We start from the raw sequence: 12,849 nt of genomic DNA, 5'->3' as shown, positions 1-12,849 counted from the left end.
GGGGGAATGGAAGTAATTGAAGAAAGCATATTTTCTTATTTTTGTAAATCAATGGTAGGTATATGAAGTATTATAAGTTTTAGAAACTAATGTAGTGTATCTATGTAAAATTAGAAACGTGGATGTGGTTCCATAATGTAGCAGTTAGCACATCTTTATACGCAGAAGGTCCTGGGTTCACACCACAGTGGAGCCATGGTCCATGGTCTATGACCATGCTACCCTGAACAAGCCCGATGTTTGATCTCGGAAGCTAAGCAGGGTCGGGCCTGGTTAGTACTTGGATGAGAGACCACCTAGGAAGACCAGGTGCTGTAGGTATAAATAATAATAAATAATAAATAAATAAAATTAGAAACATATATAATATTCATTTCAATGATTCTACTATTAGAGACCTATCTCATAGACAAAAAGACTCAATTCATAAGGACATTTGTACAAAGACGTTTATTAAAGCAATTTATTAGTGTTCAAAAAATATAAGTAAACATCTAAAAGAAGTGGATAGATAAATTATGGTACATGAAATATTATGTAGTCATGGGGGGGCAGGGCATTAGAGCTATATCAGAAGACCTGGTGGGCAGGAATTGCCATATGGTATCACGAGTGAGAGAAATACAGTAAAGATTACATAATGTGATACCTTTACATAAAATGGCAAATACACTCAGTGTGTGTGTGTGTGTGTGTGTGTGTGTGTGTGTGTGTGTGTGAGTGTGTGTGGGGGGTGGGAGGGTAGGTGGATGTGTCCATGACACTAAATTGGGGAGTGAGTTTCCTAGGTCCTTAACACTGGATATCCACCTGCTGTCAGGCTCCATCTTGTGGTGGTTGTCCCTACCCTTGCAAGAACTGCTTGTGTTTCTTTCTAGTAGATCTACCATACAAGTCATGCAAAAATCATCTTCTCCTTCTGGGAAGTAAAGGAAAATGCTTTCTAGGGGAAAAAATGGTTTTAAAACTAGCTAATTTTAAAACTAGAATATATCTCCATCTAAATACTACCTTGCATGTTATGATACCCGGTAAGCACAATGAGAAAAATCTGAAAGAAAAATAGAATGTTCTTTGTCTTCAGAAGTGTTTCACTTTTACAAACTGAAATGCTGAAAAAATGTTCAGAGTTCATGAGAAAGTCATTTGAAGACTACTGTTGCTTATGGTATTCCTACTCTGGATCAGCAGGGGAAACATATTTTAAAATAGTTGAATATTTTTAAAGGAAATTTTTACCTTGCTGACTACAGTCCCTAAATATATCTTTTTATGACTCATAGTTTATTTTCAGTTTTTTTCCCTTTGTCTGACTAATGGATAATAAGGATTATTTCCTTAGACTCTCATTCAATAATGCAAATCTTTTTAATTAACTCAACCATAACAATGTACTTATTTGCCAGAGAGATCTTAGATTGAGCAGCTACATTTTAAGCTACAGCTAAGTCCCAGAGAGTGCCTTTGTAACACTACACATTTAAGAAATTAAAATACTAGCAGAAATGCTCTTTACACACATAAAGAAAAAATTAAATATCACAGTATCTATTCATTTTTAATTCCTCCCCTTCTCATACATGGTCGGTACACCTATATGCTCATTCATTATCTCTGCTTGACTCATGAAAAATAAATTATTTTTTATTTTTTTAATAATTAATAAAATAGATTTAGCATTAGGAAAAGCTATGGCCAGTTTTCTTTCCCCTTTATTTAATAGTTACCAAGAATTAAGTAAAATTTCATGAAATGTGCTGGCAGTACTGCTATAATTCATAATTTAAAATAAGTGTTTTTTTGTGTTTCCTAACAATATTGTTGACTTTTTTTAACCAGAAGCAATTTCCTAAAATATTGATTTTAGCATATATGAATCAACATTACCTATTATGGATAAATAATACAGACAAGCTTGATTGAGCTTAACATTACTTTGCAATGTGTTTGCAATTAAGAGGAATCCAACAACAAATAACAGAATTCCAAGTAGGAAATTAAATTAATAAAACATACAGATTTATTATTCTTATTTTCAAATATTTAATGGAAGAGTGAAGTCAACTTGTGAAGTTTCAGACTGCTGATTACAAGTCATGTCAGAAGTGACATGACATCCTTGGATCAGACATTTTAATCTAAAAATAAGGATTGTTAAGTTTTATCTGTGTAACATGAGTCATCTTTTTGATATTAAATGATTTAAATAGCAAAGTAATTTCATGTGTGACTAATTCCACAAATGGAAAATAATGCCTACCACCTATTCAAGGTAGACTACAACTGATATAGTTGTCTGAACACCTGGGTTTAAATCCTTGTGTTTTTTTGTTTTTTTTTTTGTTTTTTTGTTTTTTTGTTTTTTTGCTTATTTGCTTCATGACCTTGGGAAAATATTTATTGCCTAGGGTCAACCTTCTTGGTTATAATATGAAGATAATGTGATAAAATATTCTCTACCTCTTATGATTCCTGATTTAAATTTCAACATATAAATCTAACTCTTATACAAAAATATGTCAATAATCTGCAGACTGCTTACAGGAGTTTTAGGAGGCACAGCACACTGAAATCATGTTGGTGTCCTGTCAGAATTACTCAATTAAAATAACTTTGTTCATCTTTAAATGTTCATTATATACACAGTAGTTTCTATTATGACCGAACTTTTGTTAAAAGTTCTCTTCTCGAAATTATCACTAAGACAATATGTTGCTAAGTCAAACCTAGGTTCATTGCATACTTCAGTAAGGGAAAGTACCTTGACAGAGCTTTAGTATCAGTAGGGGACATTTGTAAACATTGGGGGTCTTATCAAAGGTACATGTTTCAATGCAGGAATTTGATTAGGACTGAGGAAAGAACATGATATAGTATTTCAGAATTAGTAGCTATAGCCAGGTACAAATTTGACATGGTTTGGAGGTAAAAAGTTGTTTGATGTTATCTCCTGAAACGTTGAATAATATTATGTATATTTAAGTGGGTTGTTTAGGAAGTCTCTAAAGAAAAAACCAGAAACACTATTTACAAGCTTTATGTGCCTGGATAAGAATTTCCTGAAATAACAAAGCCATATTGATGAAGATGGTAGAATCACATTAGTGAAGAGTGCTTAAGAGTAAAACAGTGTTAATGTAGACAGTAAGCTGAGTAAGTATAGATGATTTCAGCTCTCAGTTTATAATCAGAATGTTCAAATTAAAAACATAAAATGTGTTTATTTAAACTTACTTTATGTCTCCCTAATAAAAGAAATATTATACACTCTAGATCTTTTTATAAACTCTATGTAAACCCTCTATATTTATTCTTGAAATGATTTGAGGTCAATTCAATTTATAAAATAATCCACCAAGAAAGTGCTAGATTAGTAGAAAGAGAGAGAGATTAAGTAACTTTGTCACTGACATTGAATTACACAGAGCTAAATAGAAATGCTAAACTCTTATCACTCCCGCATCATCTGAGCCTTGGAGAGTGACAAGAGCAAGTTTCAGGGAAATAACTTTCTATTTACTTGTATTTTTTATTGTGCAAATACATAATGTCTTCTTTGGTAGGGAGAAATTACATTTCTTTGAGATTGTTTATGTATGAATATTATAATGCGAATACTCTGTTGTTGATACTCTAATAGTAAAGAAAAAACAGTAACAAGGAGTTCCAGTAGAACAGTGTTAAGCTGTAGAATCCTTTAAAAATAATAACTGTCTGTTAGTTGTTTTTGGTAAATATGAATATTATGACATAGATATGACCCATATTGTACAAAACAATGTCATTACTTACTATATGCAAATAACCTAATAAGGATTTTAATTAAGTTGCCAAATCAATCTAATAAATTATATCTAAAAAAATAATTCTAATATTTATAGTTCACAAAAAGGACAGAGAAGAGAAATTGAGGAAACAAAAGATTTTCAAGGATAAAACATAATATGCACAAATATTTCACTTTTTAATTTTACTAGTTTAATGGATATATGTTTATTGTATAGTTTGCATAAGATTTACATTGAATCTGTACATTCTAATTAATAGCTATTTAGATAGAAAGTATAATACCTCCTACCAAATAAAATGAAGTCTAATTAGTTTGCTTGGATAACTTGTGTCTCAAAAGCTTGTCTTAAACTAACAATAATATAATGTATAGAGCATATATAAAGAGTAATTTCAACCCAATCAGATTTCTGATTCTTCAATAATTTTATTTTAACTTCAAATTGTTTTGGAGTTCTATATTTAATTTTTAGATGTTGAGGTGTTGGGTTGCCAGATTTAAATCATCCATAGCAAAACTTCATATGTCAATGATTATTTCAATTTTCCACATTGTAATTGGCATATAACTGGACAACTTAATCAGTTTTGAAAGAGTAAATATTTAGGGAAACTTTCTATACCATAGAACATATCTTAATTTCCTTCTGATGTATGTGTAGAAATTGTTAAAATTAAATACACATGCACCATACATTTTGGCCCAAGTATAACACTGCTCTGTCATGAAAATATGTACTATATATGGTAATACATATGTTATGATTTTCAAATGTTCTATTAAAGTGCTAAGTATGAGCCTAAGCCATGCCTAGGAATCTGGGCAGAGACAGGCTTTAGGGAGAAGAAGACTGACTACTCTAATAATATAGACCTAAGGCTCATGCCATTCTATAACAAAGATAAAGATGATTGAAGCCCCTATCATTCCCAACATTATATGTTGGCTCAAGCACTAGTTTTATTTCTAGGCAGAGTGATTTTAACACCAAGTATTCCACCTGTTATTAAATTGTTAATCTCTCAAATTGTGCCTTTTGTACTGACTTTAAAAAAATATATACCATTTTATGACTTACATTAGCAGAATATGATCTACCCTGGACTTTATGCCCCTTTGTAGTCCACTTTATGTAAATCCTTTGGATTTAATATCTTTGCATCAGGAAACATAAATCAGTTGCAGTCTCCTATTGTCTTATCACATATCATTGATATAATAATAAAAATAGCAATAGCAATAATAATAGTAGTAAATAATAGTAGTGGTTGACATTATTGTTCTAGGTTGTTAACATGCATGAGATATTTTTAGTCTTCACCAAAAGATTAGTGTTTGTCCATATTTGATTAATGAGGGAACCAAAACTGAAAGGAATTTAAAATACCAGGCCACACTACTGATAGATAGCTAGACTAATATTGGAACCAAGATTATCTCTCATTCATATTCATAATGATGATCATCACCCAAAGAGGTCATTGCTGCTTATCTAACAGTTAAATAATTCCATCCATGCCCATCCCACTTGCCTTTCTTTCTAACCATTCCCATGTAATCATCTGTTTGATCATTATGTTAGTAAAACCTCTTGAAGGCTATGATTAATACTTTCAGTTTAGGTACATGAGATTGCCAGTATTGATGGGGTCATATTTCCAATATCAACAACACTGACTGTCTTTTCCAGCCAGCTATGCCTATGTATCAAGTAAAATTTTCCTCCTCCGGTATAAAGATATCGTTGTCAAAGTCTGATGTTAGATTCAGCACTGGCTATATTAACCAGCCCTGGCAGGGCCTGGCACAGCGCCAACCATAAGGTTGGGAAAAAAAGGAGGGAGAGAATAACCATTTATTGAGTCACATTCATGTAAGACCTCTGGATGAATTTCCCAAAGTCATTATTATACAGTCACAGAGAAACACTAAGTTTCTGAAAAATGCTCATGATATGTCTTTAAAACTGTCCATTAAAGATGACATTACTTGTACTGCACTGTATATCATTTCATATATGAAATTCTAGTAATTATTTTATGGGTGAACAGTTAAATTGAAGTTTAATTTTTGTGCTAAAATACATCCAGAAACAAATTAAGTCATTATTCCAATAAGCCTGCATCCAATGTCGTTATCTTCAAAGCCAAAGGAAGTTTTTTAAATGTTCTATATAATGCGATTAATTTTTAAAATTTCAAAACTACCTGCTCTGCAGGTTCTAAATAATATAACATATTTAATTTTTTAATTCAATAATTAAGCATTTGGCAGAGCTAATCCCAAGAAAGTGTTGAAAAACATGGACATTTAAAACAAAATGAAATAGGAAAATTCAGTGGAAAAGCAAGCAAGTTGAAAAAACAGTATTAAAGAAGATATTTATTTTTCTAGTGGTAGTAGTGAATATAAATTACCTATGGCTGTAACAGAAGACATTCGATATTTCTATTTATAGAAATTATAGAAATTTAGTAAGTAAAATTAACAACTAAGATAATTGGAGGAATATGCAATGTTTATTAATGAGAAGACAAGTTTACAAAGTTATTCAATCTCAAATTGATAGACATTCAATATAATCCCAGTAATATCCCCAGGAGATTTTTCATGGAACTCAATCAGATAATTCTAAAATATGTATGTCAAGGAAAAGTACAAATTATTGAGAGAGCTGAAGAAAAGACAGATTTTATCTACCAGATATATTCTGGAGTACTGGTTGTTAAAACATATTAATTGTGGTATTATTGCATCTATCAACAAGTTGATAAGTGCAATAGGATAAATGCCCCAAACCAGGCTCATGTAGGGATAGAAATTTGGTACATGGGAGCATGTAAAATCAGTGAGGAAATAAAACTCTTTACAATAAAATGGAGTTACAAAAAATTTCTTATTTATATTTAAATAACATGAAATTAGATCACTTCCTCATAAAATTCAGGAATTATCAAAAATGAATGTGATATTCTCATTAGAAAATCTAGGTTGATATTATTTACAACCTGGAATATATAATGATTTCTTAAATATGACACAAAGCTACTGACTGTAAAATAAAAGACAGAAATTAGTCATTTCTATTCATCTAAAGGTACATTAAAGAAAGTGGAAATATAATAACAAACATCATAAAAGGTATTCCTGACCCATAATTAACAAAGGATTGGCTATTAAGAAGCTATTAACAAGTCATTTAAATCAATAAGAATAGCTCATTTAACAAATAGGAAAATGGGTAAGAAACATAAATAAACATTTAATGGAAGAAGAAACAAATATACTTTATAAATAAGTCAAAATATCAAATACCATCAGTCACTAGGAAACTGAAAATCAAGGCAATAGAGAAATACAATTTGCTATTCATTACATGGAGAAAATGTAAATAATGTGGCCATATTGTTTAAGTTATACATTTTTAGTGAGAGTATAAATTTTTCTAAATCCTTTGGAAAGTACACAGTATTATCTCCCATGGTTGACTTTTCTACACACTTCATAACCCAGCAATTTCCCTTCTGGCTGTATTCCACTAAACATTCTCTTATACATGTACTAAAGGACAAGAATATTCATGTTATTACTGTTCACAATAGCAAAACCACAAATTAATCATATCATTTATCTATTATTATGTCCGAAATTGCAAAAATATAATGACTTAAAACAAGGCATATTATCTCACAGTTTAAGAATGTCTCTGGTTCAGGGGCTCTCAAAATGTGGCAATCAAGGTGAAGGTCGGAGTTGTAGTTATTTTAGGGCTTAACTAGGGTGCAGTCGGCTTCCATTCTCACTCATCTGGCTGTTGACAGTTCTTAGTTTCTCACTAGCTCTTGGCTGGAAACATTTTAGTTTCTTATCATGTGAGTCTTCCTATAGGGCAACTCACAATATATATTCCCCAGAGTGAGGACTCTGAAAAAGAAACAAGACATAAGTCACAATCTTTTTATAACTATTCTTGGAAATAATATCCTATCACTTTTGCCATATTTTATTTGTTAGAGGTAAGTCTGCACTCATACTCACATACACAGTCATGTGAACAGCATGGTATAGGGATCCCTGGAAGCCATTTTAAATGCTGTCTACCTTACAACCCAAATGACTACCAAACATAGAATAATTAACTACATTATATTCACACAATGCAATATTATGCAACATTCAAAATGAATGAACTACAGAGACTCACATAATATTCCTAAATCTTATCAAAGCAATATGAACTGAAATAAATCAAGAAAAAAATCACATTAAGCATAATACCCTAAATGTAAGAACTCTTTGCATCATCAACCTTTTAAAGACATATACATATATATTCATATACTTTTAAAATAACCCTTAAATAGGTTATACATTTTAAAATATCTATATCTATCTATATATATACACATATTATATATATATATATATATATCATATAAAACTTTATAAAAAAGAAATAAGCCAAAGTATTCCAGGTAAATGATTAATTTAGGGTGTGGGACAGCTAGATGGATAAAGGGATCATGTGTATTGATATAAATTATTATCAAGGTTTCAACTTGTTTATGGCTTTGCAGATGCTAATGCTTTGTTAAAAATTTAAGCCTAGACCAATGACGAAAGTGCATAATAACTTAAAGATCAGGTGTGCCAATTGTGTTATCGTGGTATAATTAAATAAACCAGCAACACTACCAATAGCTTTGAAAAGCAGTGATTAGGTATGATCTAATGTACAAGGTAAGAAAATAAATATTATCAAAGGAGAACAAAAGTAAACTTTTTTTATTTTTGGTCATCATTATTGAGAGGAAAGATTGTGAGTTCCTGCTTCCTTTCTCAATAAAGTGGCATCACTGCAGGCAGATAAGTTCAGTATGTACTAGTTACCAGCAACTCTGACCAGTAGAAAAGAAAAGGCTCAAGAGCAGTGGATCAGGTTGCTCTGGGAATTAATTCAGCTACAGGGCCTAGTTCTTATTTTCAAAGTTCAAGGGACCTAAATTAAGACAGCAGGAAAACAAAATCTATTTAATGTAGTATGTGAGACCCAATACAGGAGAAAATTATCGAAGCAAGCAACAAAGTTACTTAAACAGGATTATTGTCTTTCTGTACTGACAGTCTATTAAACAAAGACCTATGGCCAGGGACCAGAACAATTAGGAAAACTCTCTCTCTTCGGAAACAAGATTGGCAAGACACAGGCAATCTTATTCTTGGAGCTCCTGATGCACCATTCCTTGTCAAGAAAACTACTCCCAGCCCCATGGGCTGCTGTGCTGGAGGCTGCTGATGTTCCCCCAGCCTTGGCCAGAAAAACCGGAATTAAGGCTGCAGTTCAACAACATCAGCAATTCTAGCCGCTGTGCTATTTCTGTACTCTTATTGGTTTAGTTAAGTGCATAAGAGTGTAGGTTTTTATCTGAGTTATAACTTTCTTGCAAGTTATATCTGTCACTTACCATCAGGAAAATGACATAAAATAGGTGAGAGTCCATTTCCTTCTTTCAAGTATTCACTGCAAAGGACTAGAGAAGGCCAGTGTTGGCACTAGGATACAATTAAATGGTTTCTACCCAAATCGAGTATATGACACAATATTTATGTTTTCTCTTTATCTAAAACCTAATAAAAGCACTCACATCTCATATATATAAGCTATATTATCATGACATATTTAATATATCAATATAGATTATATATAATATATAATAATTGTATAACAATATGATATCAAATATTGCATATTAATGTATTATATAATATTATCATATAATAATATTTATCAATTCAACATGTTCAGGTTATTTTGCTTTTTGTAAAACTGAATTAGTAAAAAGTCATCTAATACTATCTATTATTAACCTTTAGCTAATTTTAACATTGATAGCAAAGACACCAGAAAAGAGGAATAAACATAAACAAATGTAATAACTTATTATAAATGCTCTCACAAATATGTGTTTAGAGTTCAGGGAGGCAACAAATATGAGCATGCTTAATTCTCCCTGGAAGGCTAATAAGGGAATTCATCGTGATACCAATGGGCACACACTACGTTTACAAAGAAAACTATAGTCAATTGAGTCGCATAATAATTAAATACATGACTTCGATTCCAAATAATCAGGAAACTTACCAACTTACCTCCACCTCCTCGAGTCAAGAGCTCCACAGTGTAGACCTTTGTTTACCATGTGCTTGACTAATATAATAAACCAAAGTCCACAATGATCTTACTGTGGACATATAGGGTTTTATAGTAAGAGTAGGTTGGGATAATCCCTTGAATTTTTTAACTTTAATCTGCAAGATGATTTGGTGTTTTGACTCAAGTTTACTATAAATAATCTGCACACATTTAAGAGGAAAATTAGAGATATTTGTAGAAATATTCGAAGGGTTATTGGCTAAGATTCAAATACACTTTTATAAGATAAACTCCAGATATTTGTGTCTTGAAGTAATAAGAACAATAAAGTATTACCTGAGTCAAGATGAGGTGAGCCTACAACAGATTGAGGCCAGACCGGTTTTACCTATTGATCTGGTAGGATAATTTCCTAGGTGGCATAAGTGACTAAAGAAGGTGAAAATGGATGTGATTTTTTTGAATCACTACTTGATTTTGGTAGACCTAAAATTTTTGAGTTCTATAACCCTTATTCTTTGAGAGACCATAAGACAAAATTTAAAGCAGTATGTTAGAGATCAAAAATAATTTCTTATGTAGAAAGCAAAGGATATAAAAGAAAATAATGACTCAATTTGGGGGAATAGTGCAAGCCACAATTGTGGTAGAAGAAAATGAACCTATTTTAAGATGTAGATTAAAGTAGTAAGATATCAAAAAATTTTCCTGAAAGATATAGTGGAACATCATAGGAAAAGAGAAAGTTAGTGGAATATTGCACCATGTCAGAAAAACAAACAAACAAATAAAACCGAAAACCTAAAATATTGCCAAAAGGCATATTTAAGTTCAGGAACACTTGCTATCACCCACGGAAAAAGCAGTGCTTCCAAGAGAACAATGCATCAGGTTGAAACCTCCACAGACCACTAAGAACACACGCTCTGAAGAAACAGTAGAAACTCCAGTTCACATATCTATTATAGTTACTCTCTACCAGAAACATATATAGGGATGAGTGGGCTTTTTTCTCCATGAAGCAAATTTTATAGGCATAAGAAATTCCATTGAAAGACCAGAAGCGACAAACACCGTAGCACAGAAAAATGCCTATTCAGAGGAAAAGGTGGGAGTTTTGTTGTTAGGCTTAGCTCACACTCAAGGCAGCCTCAGAGCACCAAAAAAAAAAAAAAAAAAAAAAAAAAAAAAGAAATGGAGGTTTTGAATACATTTATTTAGAAAGAACAACACCAGAATAGAATAAGACCTGGTGACTAAGTTGCTATCCCAGCAAATTTCTAAATTTTGCTGCAATAAATACTGAAAAGTCAATCTCTGCAATAGCAGACAATGTACTTACGTGGATATCATTCCCCCTACCTCCTCAGATATGGTAAATTATATTGTCATAATTAACTTTCAGATGAAAGATATATTCTACTTGAATTTAAGCTCATAGTTCATTTTGGTATAAACTGACTCACTCCAGAGACAATCTTTTATTTTTTTCTCTTGGAAGACAAGTAACTATGTAGTCTTCCTATCTTCCTTATAGTAAGTTATAGCCATTTGATTATGTTATGACCAACAAAATGTGGGTAAATTTATGTCTGCCACTTTCAGGCCAGGCCTATCTAAACTTACCTCCCGACCTTCAGTTCGCTCTCTTCTCTCTTTGGCCAGATGGATGTGAATAATCTGGGAACCTTGCCATGAAGTCTAGAAGGCATCCCTATAGCACAGCTTAGAGGAACGCCTCTCCTCATCCCATATCACTTTAGTTGAGCATGACATAAACTACTATTAAGCCACTAACATTCTGACGTTTATTTTTTACTGCACCTAATGTTACATTAATAAATACTATCATATATTGACCAAGTTTTGAAAATTGTTGAAACCAAGATAATTGTAATATTTAGCATCATTGATATTACAATTTAGAAAATTGTAATATTTAGCATCATTCTATTCCTTTGGTTTTAGCATTATTACTCTGGATCTCTAAGGAATCAACACTGTGTTCAATCTGAGAACATCACTTCCCTTGAGGCAACTACAGTATGGGCTAAGATAATGGGCTTTGATCTCTAGTGTTTGCTGATATCTTTGGACTCTTTAACTGTGAAAGACTAGTTCAGCATTTGAAGACCTGCAAGAAGCACACCTATTATGTGGAAGAGTGCCCAGGCTGAAGCTGCTGAAAAAACACCACATCCATACTGGAAATGGAATGAGACTGCTCTGGCTGAGGCAGAAAGAATAATAAATAAAGCTAAACTTAAATTTTAATTTACTTGAATTTTAACTCTTTGAACTTTAATTTGCAATATAATTTGACACTTTGACTTTTAACTTCTCAATAAGAATATGCTAATAGATGTGGGTTATATTAAAAAGCGAGCCTTCATTATAATACGTTGATTGTTAGGCAATACAGCCTTTTAATGTATTTGCAGACCATTATTAAACTCTTTTGGATTGCGTGACTTGATATAATTGAAGTTGGGGTAAGAATAGAAAATAATTTTTATCCTCAAGAACAGAATAAACTAGAAGTTAGTTTAGTTTAATAAACTTTCTTAGCCAGTTTCAGAGCCTTGCTGGATGAAGGCTACACTGCTCATCCTTGGTCCTGGGATGACGCCCCGAAGAGCAGTAACTGTCTAAGAGCAAAAGCCTTGCTATGTTGACAGCAGGATCATGGTAACAGCCAACTTGTCAGTAATAAAAGTTGTAGTATGTCCTCCTTCCATCGGACTTCTGCATCTATTGACCAGTTGATTCTGAACTCCATAAAAGAAAAGGAGTGCAATTTTCTGGAACCCTTAAATCTCATACATCACTTGGTGTCATGTACTTTGCCATAGAAAATATAAGAATGACTGACTGGTACCGAAAGAGAATAACAGCAAGAAAGGGT

The 12,849-nt window shown here is 32.2% G+C and overlaps 1 pseudogene; it reads left to right on the top strand.

Moving 5' to 3' along the window:
* Positions 1-205: 205 nt before the first annotated feature.
* LOC111745514 lies at positions 206-321 on the top strand (annotated as a pseudogene).
* The last annotated feature ends 12,528 nt before the right edge of the window (positions 322-12,849 follow it).

This window comes from Pteropus vampyrus, unplaced genomic scaffold (genome assembly GCF_000151845.1).
Source record: "Pteropus vampyrus isolate Shadow unplaced genomic scaffold, Pvam_2.0 Scaffold156, whole genome shotgun sequence".
Lineage (NCBI taxonomy): Eukaryota > Metazoa > Chordata > Mammalia > Chiroptera > Pteropodidae > Pteropus > Pteropus vampyrus.
This window is presented reverse-complemented; position numbering and strand designations above follow the sequence as displayed.